Below are 14,146 nucleotides of genomic sequence, written 5' to 3' on the forward strand. Positions count from 1 at the left end.
GTGCAAGACTGACCACCCCTATGGCTTCCTTCTGAAGTTGAGCTGATACCACAAGATCCAAAAACCTTGCTCTGAATCACATTGTTAAACTATCCAGTGTGGCCAGCCCCTCTCTGAAAGTGCAAGGACCCCCAGGCAAACAAAGACACTCCTATCAGGCACGATGTTCTAAGGGCTTAGAGATTATCTCCCAAAAGCCAAGGCCAGACCTCTCTTCAGGCTAGGTTAAAGTCCTTACTACACGGATTGATAGATGCCAAATTCAAGGCAGTAGTTATCTCTAGGTTTGAGTGGGAGATTATTTAAGGAAGGGGTACACAAAGGGTACACAAGAGGTAGTTTTTTAAATTTTAAGCTGGGTGGCAGGTACATGCTCTCCTTACACCATTTTTATACCTTTCTTTATATCTGCAATATTTCATAACATTTAAATGAAAATTTGATCATTTGTCATTTATGTAAAAGCTTTATATATATCACACGTAAATATATATGCTCAGATGTAATACTTATATGTTAATATATAATACATTCATAAATATATGTACATAAATGAATAAAACAAAGGTCTGAAAAGATCCATAATAAGCTGGTACCAGTACTTACCTATGGGTAGAGCAGTGATTAGGGAAAAAGACGAAGCAGGATTTTCAGTTTTTATTCTATACACATTGGTATTATTTGATGTATAAGTTCGCATTCATGTATTACATTGGTGAACAAATTCTTTTTGTAAAGATAGATTAGTAAAAGAAAACAAAGAAAGGATTACCATAATAAATTAGGCCATAATAAAATTTTTTAAATCTTTAACTTAAACTAATATTTATTTATTATTTACTATACGCCTGTCAATTCCACACATCTCATTTATTCCTCCCAAGAACCTGAGAGACTGAATATACAGACAGGCAATGGCCAGGCCATATATGACCCTCAAGCCTTGACTATATGACATACATGATTCTGATCCTTACTGTGCAGCAACCAGTCCAAGAAGCTAAACCACAACCTCTGCAGCAATTGGTCCAGAACAGTCAGAACTTGGTAAATGGGTACCAGCTTCCCTATTTATTGCCCCTGCTTCCAGCTCAGAACCAATGAAATAAAGACAAATATGTCCCCCAACCCAATCACATAAGATGTCCCCACTTCCAATTAGCTAACCTCCAGCTTCCCCATGATCACAGTCTCCAATCAGACACTATCTGAAACTCCTTCTCTTTTTTCTCATTATGAAGATTTCTCACTACCCTGCCTGCCTTTGAGTCTTTGCTGAATACAAGTGATGGTGGCTGACTCTCTTGCTAAAGCAAGCGCTGAATAGATAACCTGTTCTCAAACCAGTGGTCTTCGTTTATTTCCACAAACCCTGTGGAATTAAGTCTTAAGATTTCCTCTTTATAAATGAGGAAACTGAAGCTCAACGAAATAAGTGATTTTCTCAGGATCATTGAGCAGGTGTAGTTGGAGATGGATTCAAAACTCAGGTTCTTCTTTCTCCAGACCAGCTTTCAAGAGAGGAGAAATTTTATAAGCTATTCACATTCTTTGGCTGATAGGCTATATAGTAAGGGTATAAATTAATATTAGAAGTCTAAACACCCTCGCCCTCATCTCAGAAAAACGAAAAAGTCAAGAGTCAAAACCTTGAAGTCCTCTTTGGCTACTCTTTTCTCTTGTGTCCCACAGCCAATCTATCAGAAAATCCTGTTGTGACTGCTTTCAAAATATATTCAAAATCTCACCACTTCTAACCACCTCCACTGCTGCCACCCTGGCCCACGCCACCATCCTCTCACCCAGATGGCTGCAATAACCTTCTCACTGGCCTTGCTGCTTTACCTTAGTCCCCCTACATTCTACTTCCCACTCAGCAGCCAGAGGGATTCTAGCAACACCTCAGTAAGATCCTGCCCTTTGTCTGCTCTCCAATGGCTCTCATCTCCCTCAGAGTAAAAGTCAAAGTTGTGCACAACATGGCCCTCTCTGTTCTCACTTCCTGCTACTCTACAGATGCTTGCTACTGCAGACAGCAGTCTGCTCCCTCTAAAGAGTCTCTCTCAAGAAGAACATTCCTGTATACAGATGGTCAACAGGCATATGAAAAGATGTCCAATATCACTAATTATTAGGGAAATGCAAATCAAAACTACAATGAGATATCACCTCACATCGGTCAGAGTGGCTATCATTAACAACACAGGAAACAACAAGTATTGGAGAGGATGTGGAGAGAAGGGAACTCTCATACACTGCTGGTGGGAGTGCAAACTGGTGCAGCCACTATGGAAAACAGTATGGAGACTTCTCAAAATATTAAAAATAGAAATACCATATGATCCAGCTATTCCACTACTGGGTATTTATCCAAAGAACATGAAATCAATAATTCAAAAAGATTTATGCACCCCTACATTCAGTGCAGCATTCCCAATAGCCAAGATGTGGAAGCAACCCAAGTGCCCATCAGTGGATGAATGGATAAAGAAGAGGTGGTATATACATATAATGGAATACTACTCCACCATGAAAAAGACAAAATCATCCCATTTGCAACAACATGGATGGAACTTGAGGGTATTACGCTAAGTGAAACAAGTCAGACAGAGAAAGACAAAAAGAGTATGATTTTACTCATATGTGGAAGATAAACAAACAAACACGTAGATAAGGAGAATAGATTGGTGAGTACCAGAGGGGAAGGGGGTTGGGGGGAGGGCAGAAGGGGTAAAGGGGCACATATGTATGGTGACGGATAAAAACTAGACTATTGGTGGTGAACATGATGTAGTCTATACAGAAGCTGAAATATAATAATGTACACCTGAAATTTACACAATCTTATAAGCCAACATGACCTCAATAAAATAATTGGGAAAAAAAGAAGCAGATTCCTTTGTGATGGCACTGTTTCATTCCTTCCTTCAGTCAACTAACATTTTTGAGCATCTTCTTTATGCCAGGCACTGTCTTAGGGATATGGCAGAAAACAAGAATGACACAATCCTTGTCCTCATCCTAGTATGGAAGGCAGATAATAAACAAGTTGACAATTAAGATAATTTGACAGTTCTAAGTACTATGAAGAAAAATAATATAGGATAATAGCATGGAGAGTTGTGGGATGGGGGTCAATAGGGAAACAGTTTAGGTAGGGTGGTCAGAGAAGGTCTCTTTAAGGAAGTAACGTCTGAGCAGAAACCTAGAGGGAGGAAAGCCATGCCAAGCTGGGGGGAGGAAAATTAAAGGTAGATAGAATAGCAGTTGCAAAGCTTGACGACTTTAGCATATTTAAGAGAAAAAAATGTTAGCAGCTGAAGCATAATGAGACAGGGAGAGATCGGCAGGAGAGAAGGTCAGATACCATGTGGGGTCAGCTCCTGTAAGCCATGAGGAGGAGTATGAATGCAATTCCATTGGAGTATTTTAAGCGGCATGACTAGGAACTGATCAATTTGGTTTTAAGTTCACTCTGGCTGCTGTGTGAAAAACGGACTATACTGGGGCAAGAGTGGAAGCACAAAGACCACTTGGGAAGCTACTTCAGGTAGCCAGGTAAAGGTGATGGGGGTTTGGCCCAGAGTGGTAGTGGTGGAGATTGCAGAGTTATTGTATTGAGGTGTTAAAATTCTATGAGCAAACAAGACCAGTTTAATGATACAAGCAAAACTTAGTCTATTTTACAAGACTAACTTAACCTGGGTCATTTCTTGCTTATACCTCTGGAAATCATAAGCCAAACCTGAACTGTTTCCCAGGGTTAATAAGAGGCAACCACTGACAAATTCCCTATCATTTAAGATAATTCTAATACTATAACCAATTACTGTGGAGAATAAACAGTCACTACCTTCTCACTGTAGAAGCTGCTTCAAAACAATATACTCTGGAACCTCAGTCCATGTTTGGTTTGAGTGCTCTCAGTTTGCAAACTGTCTTTTTGGTGTGTGCACAATAAACTTTTATTAACTACTATTTTAGTGATTCATTGGTTTTACTGGGCTATTTTTGAACCTTTGACAGAGGATATCTTTTGGAGTTAAACTGAGAAGATTAGTTGGTGGACTAGACACAGAGAAGTGAGGGAAAGAGGAGAATCAAAGATGATAAATTTTTCACTCAATTAACTGGGTGGATTTCATTTTATTGCACAAATCAGATACTATGTTTGTCTCCCCCTCCTAACTTTGAGCCCTGCGAGGAAACCATTGTGACTGAGTCACTCTGACTCTCCAGCACCCAGCAAAGAGGCTGGAACATAGTAAGTGTCCGATAAATATCACTGGTGAGAGAACAGTTTTGAACTGAGAGTTGAGTTTTAACTGTAGTTCTGCTTGTAACTACATTTTTTATAATTATTATTTTTTATTGAGATATAACTGACATACCATAAAATTCACTATTTTAAAGGGTATGCTTCAGGAGTTTTTAGTATATTCACAAAGATGTACAATATCACCATTATCTAATTCCAGAATATTTCCATCACCCCCAAAAGAAACCCAGTATCCATTAACATTCACTCCCATTTCCCCAAACCCCCAGGCCCATCCCTATCTCCTAGTCTTAGGCACCCACTAATCTACTTTCCATATCTATGCATTTGCCTATTCTGGATACTTTATTCAAATTAAATGATACAATATGTGCTCTTTTGTGTCTGGCTTCTTTCACTTCGCATAATGTTTTTAAGATTCATTCATGTTGGGTCAGTACTTTTTTTTTTTGTGAGGAAGATCAGTCCTGAGCTAACATCCGTGCTAATCCTCCTCTTTTTGCTGAGGAAGACCGGCTCTGAGCTAACATCTATTGCCAATCCTCCTCTTTTTTTTTTTTTTCCCCAAAGCCCCAGTAGATAGTTGTATGTCATAGTTGCACATCCTTCTAGTTGCTGTATGTGGGACGCGGCCTCAGCATGGCCAGAAAAGCAGTGCGTCGGTGCGTGCCCGGGATCCGAACCCGGGCCGCCAGTAGCGGAGTGCACGCACTTAACCACTAAGCCACAGGGCCGGCCCCATGGGTCAGTACTTCTTTTATTTTCATGGTTGAATAATATTCCATTGTACGGATATACCACATTTTGTTTCTCCATTCATCAGCTGACAGACATTCGGGTTGTTTCTACTCTTTGCCTATTATGAATCAGTTACGAATCATGCTGCTACCACCGGTAACTACTTTCCCATTAACATCTAATGAGAAACTACTGTTGCCGCTTACAAATCTAGAGACTTAGAAATTTTATCTCACTTAGTCCTCTCAACAACACGGTGAGATAGATCTCATTATCATCACTTCACAGAAGAGAGCACAGACCCAGAGAACTGACTGACCCAAATGTCTGCAGCCGTGAAGCCGACAGATTTCATACTCAACCCTTGACTCCAAATGCAGTGTCTTTTCCATGACACCGCTTCCCCTTAAAAGCCGCTGTGTGAGCACGGTCAAGTCCATTCACCTCTCTGAGTCCATTTCCTCATGAATAAAATATGGGAATGAATCAGCCAGCCCTGACCACCTCACAGGGTTGGTAAGATATGGACGGAAACAGCTGTAAACCGCACGGCAACGTGCGTTAAAGACGTCTTCAGCTGTGCCTCAGTGTGACCCACGGTATACTTAGGAAAGGGTTCTAGATTCTTTCCAGAAGTGGACCAGAAGCCAGAAGGCCTAATCTTTGTCTCCCACTCCTGAGAGATTCTGGTTAGGTCACTTCCCTTACTCCTGGTCTGCTTCAGAGACTGCAAACTGGTGGCATCCAAGCTGGATTTGACCAATGACTAGGTTTTGTTGGCCCACTAAACGCTTACTTTTTCCAGTCAACTTTTTTTGTGGGATGACACTTAAAACTCAGGATATTTCACAGAAAATTCAAACTTGCAGCTTCTCCCTCTCTCTTTTTAAGAAACACTTCAGCCTCCTGGGTGTGAAGCCTGGCTAGCTGCGTGAGGGCAGCAAGATGTCTCCCCTCTCCCGAGGCCTCACTTTCCTCATACTTAAAACATGGGTTACAACAGCACCCATCTCACAGGGTTGTTATTAGGGTTAAACGAGTTAATAGAACGGAGCCTCACCTATTATACACTCAATAAGCCTCGGTTACTATTCATTAAATTATCTTCCTGTCCCCTGTCAGCATTTGCTTTGGGACCACTCTAGAACCAGCTCTCTGCTTTCCTAGTCCACGTTTCTACGTGTTTTGCAGGATCCCCCTGAGTGGACTCTGCCCAACCCTTCACCTCCACATCTCAAAACAGATTTCCCAGGCCGGCCCCGTGGCTTAGCGGTTAAGTGCGCGTCCTCTGCTGCTGGCGGCCCGGGGTTCGGATCCCGGGCGTGCACCGAGGCACCGCTTCTCCGGCCATGCTGAGGCCGCGTCCCACATACAGCAACTAGAAGGATGTGCAACTATGACACACAACTATCTACTGGGGTTTTGGGGGGGAAAAAAAAGGAGGAGGATTGGCAATAGATGTTAGCTCAGAGCTGGTCTTCCTCAGCAAAAAGAGGAGGATTGGCACGGATGTTAGCTCAGGCCTGATCTTCCTCAGAAACAAACAAACAAACAAACAAAAAACCAGATTTCCCTTCTCCTTCTTGCACAGTGTGAAGAAGACGCTGCCCAGCTTCCAGGTGAGGAAGCGCTTCTCTCCCTCACACCCTCCGTCCGCTCCCTTTTGGCACTGCCCATTTTTGTCTTTCCCTTTTTCCGACGTGAAACCGCCCTCAGATGTTGGCATGAGCCCTGTCTGCGTCCTGGCCCGGGCTTTGCGCGTAAATCGCTGAATGCCCTTGGCCAAATGTCTTCCCTTCTCTGCTTTCCCTCCCATTTCCTCCTCTCTAACACCAGTGGGTTTGACGGTTTGCGATGAATGATCCGTTTAGCTCTAAAACTCTCATTTCTTCCCGCTCCTCCCTGCCAGGCTTAGAGATACACGAGATGACCCCCTTGCACCCCCTCGTGATCCCCTTTGCCCACCACTGCACCCCCAAATCTTACCTTAGTCTCTGTTCCGAGGGCTCCCGGTCCCGCACGGCGTCGCCGTGGATCCCGTCGCTCCTCAGCGGAGCGGAAGCGCTGCCAGGGGCTCTCCGGGCTCGCTGAGGGCGCGCCGGCCTTCTGGTGGCTGACTGGAAAGCGGGTTTTCCGGGGACGCCGAGGACCCCCAGCGAGAGCGGTTAGCCGGCTCACACGGGGGATAACTGTGCGCCGACGGCTGGCGCCTTCCAGGGCACTGACTGACTGACTGAGGGGCTGAGTTAGAGGGAGCCTCACTAACCGAGTCACAGGGGTGGGTCACCCGACTGAGCGATTTACAAGCGGACTAACTGTCGGCTCGTGAGGCCACTAACCAGGTCATTAACGACGACGGCTTGGGTCTTATTAGGTTAGTGACCCTCCGCTGTCCTTCAGGCTGACCAGTGACCCCCCTTGGTGACAGGCTGACGAATACAGACAGGCTCCTCCGGGTGAACTGACTGACTAGTCGCCCACCGGCTGTCAGGAAGCCTCGCCGTCTGACTGACCGAGAATTGGCCTCTGTTCAACCGAGGGGCTCCCGGGGCCCCTCAGGCCGGAGAGCCGCCCAGGCGCCTAACCGGCCTCGCGACGGCCTACTGCCCCAGGTCGCGCTGACGGACCGACCGCCTGACAACAGAGAAGCCCCGCGTTCACGGAAACCCAGTCTGGGCAGTCCCAACCCAGGTCCCGCACTCGACGACCGCCAAAGAAGCCAACAGACCTCGTGTGGCCCCGTGCGGCCCCGGGAGGCCGGCGATCGACTGTCTGCTGCGCGAGAAAGGTTGCATGATGGCGCCCAGAAGTCGCTCTGGGTACCGCCTGCGTGAGGCGCGGTGTGCGTCTACTTCACAGCCAATCAGTGACTGCACAACCCTATTTAACAGCCAATCAGCATCTGCATGTGCTGTTATGCCACAGCCAATCAGCGGCTGCAAGGACCTATTCTGCAGCCAATCAGCAGCTGCAAAGCTATTACCCCATGGCCAATCAATGAGGCAGATGAAGCTCTGCCCTTCTGAGGGCTTGAGCCTGTCAGTAGCATGGGCGGTGCAGTGGGAATTTGGGTGCCAATTTTCTTCTCAGAGAGGCCATTCTCCACCATGCTAATGAAAACCACTCCACTCTCTCACTTTGATAGCTCTGTTCCCCTTGATGGACCCTGCTTTCTTTTTCTTTTCTTTTCTTTTCTTTTTTTGTGAGGAAGATCAGCCCTGAGCTAACATCTATTGCCAATCCTCCTCCTTTTTTTCCCTTTTTCTCCCCAAAGCCCCAATAGATATTTGTATGTCATAGTTGCACATCCTTCTAGTTGCTGTATGTGGGACACCAGCTCAATATGGCCGGACAAGCAGTGTTTCCGTGTGCGCCAGGGATCCGAACCCGGGTGCCGGTAGCAGAGACCCTGCACTTAACTGCTACGCCATGGGCCGGCCCCTGCTTTATTTTTCTTACACTGTACTCGTTAAACACTTCCATACCCATTAAACATTTTCAAAACACTTATTGCTTCCAAATTATACTTTTGCTTATGATCCGTCTAGCCCACTAGGATGTAAGCTCACTGTAGGGAGAGCTGTTTTGTTTTTCTCACAGCTGTTTCCTCCCCTCCTGGAATATGGAGGGTGCTCCATATTCATCAATAAATATTCATTTAATCATGGACAGGTCAGAGAGGGCAGGGTCTCAGAGTTTCATGTTCAGCATATGTTCAGCTTTGTCAGATACTGCCAAAGAATTTTCCGAAGTAGATGAACAAATTTACACTTCAACCAGCAATGTATGTGAGTTCCAGATGCTCCACATCCTTGCTAACACATGATAATAGCTAACCTTTAATTTTAGCCATTCTGGTGTTTGTGTCTTATTGTGGTTTTAATTTGCATTTCCCTGAAGGGGTAATGTTATTTTCATATTCTTATTAACCATTTGGAAATATTTTTTTTTTTTGGTGAAGAGCCCATGTAAACTCTTTATTTATTAAAATAAAATTTAGTTGTTGGGTTTTTTTTAACTCTTTTGAAGCAGTTATTTATATATTCTGGATATTCTTTGTCATATACATACACAACAGATAGCTTCTCCAAGTCTTTGCCTGCCTTTTACTCTCTTAATAGTGTTTATGATTAAGAGAAGTTCTTAATTTCAGTGAAATTCAATTTATCATTTTTAAAATTTTATGGTTAGTGATATTTGTGCCCTGTCTAAGAATTATCCGCCCTCCGCAAGGTTATGAAATATTCCTCTATGTCTTCTTCTAGAAGCTTTATTGTTTTACCATTCATGTTCAAGTGTATGATACATCCCAAGTTAATGTTTGGGTATGATGTGAAGTGTGGGTAAGTTTAATTCTTTTTTTGAATAGGTATCTAATTGCTTCAGCGCCATTTATTAAAAAGACAACCATTTATCCCTTGAATTGCAGAAGCACTTTATTCATCAATCAAGTCTCTAAATGTGTGGATCTATATTCAGATACTGTATTGTATTCCAATGGCCTGTTTATCTATGCTGAGCCAATACCAGTGTCTTAATTGCTCTAATTTTATCAAAGTCTCATAGTCAAACATTTTAAGTCCTCTAACTTTGTACTTCTTCAAAATTGTCTTGTTTAACTCTTTTGCATTTCCTCAAAAATTTTGAATCAACTTGTCAATTCTCTCTCTCTCTCCCTCTTTCACACACACACACACACACACACACACACACACACACACACACCCCTACCAGAATTCTGATTGGTATTTCATTGAATTAAGAGATGAATTTGGGGAGAAGTGACCATGAACATGGCACAATATTCTTTTATAAAATTGTGATAAAATATTCATTACATAAAATTTATCATTTTAATGATTTCTAAGTGAACAATTCAGTGTCATCAAGGACATTCACATTATTGTGCAACCATCATCACTAACCATCTCCAGAAATTTTTCCATCATCCCAAACTGAAACTCAGTTAAACAATAACTTCCCACTCCTCTCTCCTCTCAGCCCTTGCCAATCGCTATTCTACTTTCTTTCTCTATGAATTTGAACATTCTAGGTACCTCATATAAGTGAAATAATACAATATTTGTTCTTTTGTGTCTGGCTTATTTCACTTAGCACAATGTTTTCACGGGTCATCCATGTTGTGGCATATAACAGAATTTCTTTCCTTTTCAAGGCCAAATAATATTCCATTGCATGTGTATACCACATTTTGTTTATATCCATTCATCTGTCAATAGACACTGGTTGTTTCCAACTTTTGGTTATTGTGAATAACGCTGCTATGAACTTAATTTACAAATATCTATTTGAGCACTTGCCTTCGATTCTTTTGGGTACATACCCAGAAGTGGAATTGCTGGATCATATGGTAATTCTATGTTTAATTTTTTGAGGAAACTCCATATTGTTTTCCATAGTGGCTGAAGAATTTTACATTCTCACCAGCAATGCATAAGGGTTCCAATTTCCCCAAAATTTTATCAACCTTTTTATTTTCTCTTTTTTTGATAATAGCCATCCTATTGGGTATGATGATATCTCAGTATGGTTTTGATGTGCATTTCTTTAATGACTAGTGATGTTGAGCATCTTTTCATGTGTTTACTGCCCATTTGTATATTTTCTTTGGAGAAATGTCTATTCAAGTCCTTTGCCATTTTAAAAACTGGGTTATTTGTTGTTGAGTTGTAAAAGCTCTTTATATCTTGTGGATGTTAATCCTTCATCAGATATATGATTTGCAAATATTTTCTCCCATTCTGTGGGTTGCATTTTGACTATGTTGATAATGTTGTTAGATGCACAAAAGTTTTTAATTCTGACGAAGTCCAATTTATCTACTTTTTCCTTTGTTGCCTGTGCTTTGGTGTCATATCCAAGGGATATTGATCTGTAATTTTATTTTCTTGTAGTGACTTTGTCTGGCTTTGGTATCAGGGTAATGCTGGCCCCATAGGATGAGTTAGGAAGTGTTCTTTTCTCTTTAGTTTTTTGGAAGAGTTTAGGAAGAATTGGTGTTAATTATTCTTTAAATGTTTGGTAGAATTCACCCATGAAGCCCTCTAGTCCTGGACTTTTCTTTGTTGGGACGTTTTTGATTATGGATTCAATGTTCTTACTAGTTATAGGTCTATTCAGATTTTCTATTTCTTCATGATTCAGTCTTCGTAGATTGTGTGTTTCTAGGAATTTTGCCATTCATTTAGGTTACCCAATTTGTTGGTGTACAACTGTTCATAGCACTCTCTTGTACTCTTTCATTTTTGTAGAATCAGTAGTAATGTCCTCATTTTCATTTCTAATTTTTATAATTTGATTCTTTTTCTTTATCAGTTGATTTAGCTAAGAGTTGGTCAATTTAGGTGATCTTTTCAAAGAACTAATTTTTGGTCTTGTTGATTTTCTCTATTGTTTTTCTATTCTCTTTTATTTACTTCCATTCTAATTTTTATTATTTCCTTCTTTCTGCTAGCTTTGGGTTTAATTTGTTCTTTTTCTACTGCCTTAATATGTAAAGTTAGGTGGTTTATTTGAGATCTTTCTTTTTTTTAATGTAAGCATTTACAGCTATAAATTTCTCTCTTAGCACTGCTTTCAGTGCATCCCATAAATTTTGATATGCTGTGTTTTGGTTTTCATTTATCTCAAGGTATTGTAACCACAGGACTAGGAACAGAATTTGTCACCCCAAAATATGCCTCTTTGGCATAAGAATTATTTTAGGCTGATTATTTTTAAGAAATAGCAGACACAGGAAAAAGCTCTGAAAACCTGGTAAAAGTTACCCATTTATAAGGGAAATTTACATTTATAGGAGAAATATCCATTTGTAGGGGTGATTTCCTCTCTGTGCCAGGAAGGAAAGGACGACTATATCTCTAGAAACTCTTACTGGAAGAGAAAGCAATGATTTAAATCTATATAACAAATTTACCCTTGTTTACTGTGCTGACCTCATCTTAACAACAGAATGTTAAAGCTACCTTTGAGGGTGGGGAGGTGGGTGAATCAGCCAAGGAGTATGTACAGAAGAGAAAATTTTGATCTGCCAATCGAAACTCATCCTGCCAGTGCTTCTGCACACCAGCCTGCCCTCCCTGATCCCTTAAACCTTACCCCATACCCTGGATCGAGGAGACAGAGTTGGGAGACTCTCCTTCTGTGTCCTTATCAATCGACTACATAATAAACTTTCTTCTCTCAAAGACTGGTGTACACAGTATCGGCTTCTGTGCACGTGGGTGGAGACAGCCCTTGCTTGGTAACAGTATTTTCTAATTTTCCTTGTGATTTCTTCTTTGACCCACTGGTTGTTAAGAGCATGTTGTTTAATTTCCTCATATGTGTAAGTTTTCCAGCTTCCCTTCTGCTATCTATTTCTAGTTTCACTCTACTGTGATTGGAAGAGATACTTTGCACAATTTCCATCTTTTTAAATTTATAAACACCTGTTTTGTGGCAAAGAGGAGTCCTTTGTCCCTTATTGCAACAGTTCCCCTCCCCCCATTGCAATAACTCCAGTCGTCTTATTTCAATAAGCCTTTTGAATAAAGTCTTTCCTTATCTAAATGCAAGTTGTTTTTTTACATGCCAGACTGATGGATGAGGTCCAGCCTGCTCAGCAAGGGTACAGGCCCTTGGAGAGGAGACTCCAGCCAGCCTTTCCAGGGGTGTGGCCTCACCTGGTCTCCTTCACCCCAGGTTCCAACTACTGCACACTGACTGCTCTTGCTCAAACAGCTGCCAAGTCCTCTCCCATCTCCTTGATTTGTGCCTGATGTTACCACAACCTGGGCTGCTTTTCCTCTCTTCTCTGCTTGACCAACTCCTGCTTTCTCCTCCAGGTGCAGCTCAAAACAAGCGTTTTCTAACTCCCTTCCCACCCCTGAGGCAGAGGTCAGAGCTCTTGCCCTTGGGCCTCCAGACCATGGGAACACTATCACACAATGTTTTATTTATTTATTTATTTTTGTGAGGAAGATCAGCCCTGAGCTAACATCCATGCCAATCTTCCTCTTTTTGCTGAGGAAGACCGGCTCTGAGCTAACATCTATTGCCAATCCTTCTCATTTTTTTTCCCCCAAAGCCTCAATAGATAGTTGTATGTCATAGTTGCACATCCTTCTAGTTGCTGTATGTGGGATGCGGCCTCAGCATGGCTGGAGAAGCAGTGCATCGGTGTGTGTCTGGGATCCGAACCCGGGCCACCAGTAGCGGAGTGCGTGCACTTAACCTCTAAGCTATGGGGCTGGCCCCCACACTGTGTTTTAACAGGTTCCATCTTTCTGTCCCTTCCCCAAACCCTACCCCACGAACTTGAGCTCCCATGAGGCAGAAACTATATCTTCTTCCTCTTGGTGTTCTCAGCATAGAGCAGGCATGCAATACAAGTTTGGGGAACAAAGAAATGAGAAGAAAATGTACGGATTTCTCAAGGTTCCCCACATGAATGTGATGCAAAGGAACTGAAATGCACTTAATAGTTTTGAAACTGGCCAGGAGTGAAGCAATGGTGTTTGTGGTGACCTTGAAAAGAAGAACTGGAGAGTTTGTCATTCTGCAGAAGTGTTTGTGTGAACACAGAGGAGGGAGGCTCTGATCCAGTGGCTTTCACCCAGGGATGTTTTTGCTCCCCACAGACATTTGGCTGTGTCTGGAAACGTTTTTGGTTGTCGAAACATGGTGAGGGAAGCTACTGGCATCTCGTGGGTAGAGGCCAGGAATGCTGCTTAATACCCTACAATGCACAAGGCAGCCCCCACCACAAAGAATCATTCAGCCCCAAATGCCCAAATATCAATAACACTGAGGTCAATAATCCAAGCCCTAATCCAACCTGTGTGGGAAAGTACAGGGGTGGTGGAGGTGGGGGTAAGGCAGGGAAGCGGCTTGTCTGAGGAGGCAATATTTGAGCCAGATCTCAATAAGTGTTGTTGCAAAGTGTTGATAAGTGTATGTTGCAAAGGTGGAGAAATGAGACAATATTACAGTGAGATGGAATCATGTGAATGGAACATGGAGAGGCATGAAGGGACACAAGATCTTCAGGATGTGGCAGGGATGGGGCTGAGGTGTGTGAGGGGTGGTGGCTGAGAGAAGGGGATAGGGTAGAGGTGGGTGAGATTA

At 42.6% G+C, this 14,146-nt stretch overlaps 1 protein-coding gene across 1 annotated transcript in view; it reads right to left on the reverse strand.

Moving 5' to 3' along the window:
* The window catches only part of LOC131397257 (SIGLEC family-like protein 1), a 41,685-nt gene extending 33,920 nt beyond the window's left edge, over nucleotides 1-7,765 (reverse strand). The window contains exon 1 of the mRNA XM_058530025.1: nucleotides 7,004-7,765. The gene's annotated coding sequence lies outside the window, so the exon portion shown is untranslated. The remainder of the gene's footprint in view (nucleotides 1-7,003) is intronic.
* Between the last annotated feature and the right edge of the window lie 6,381 nt (nucleotides 7,766-14,146).

This window comes from Diceros bicornis, chromosome 34 (genome assembly GCF_020826845.1).
Source record: "Diceros bicornis minor isolate mBicDic1 chromosome 34, mDicBic1.mat.cur, whole genome shotgun sequence".
Classification (NCBI taxonomy): domain Eukaryota; kingdom Metazoa; phylum Chordata; class Mammalia; order Perissodactyla; family Rhinocerotidae; genus Diceros; species Diceros bicornis.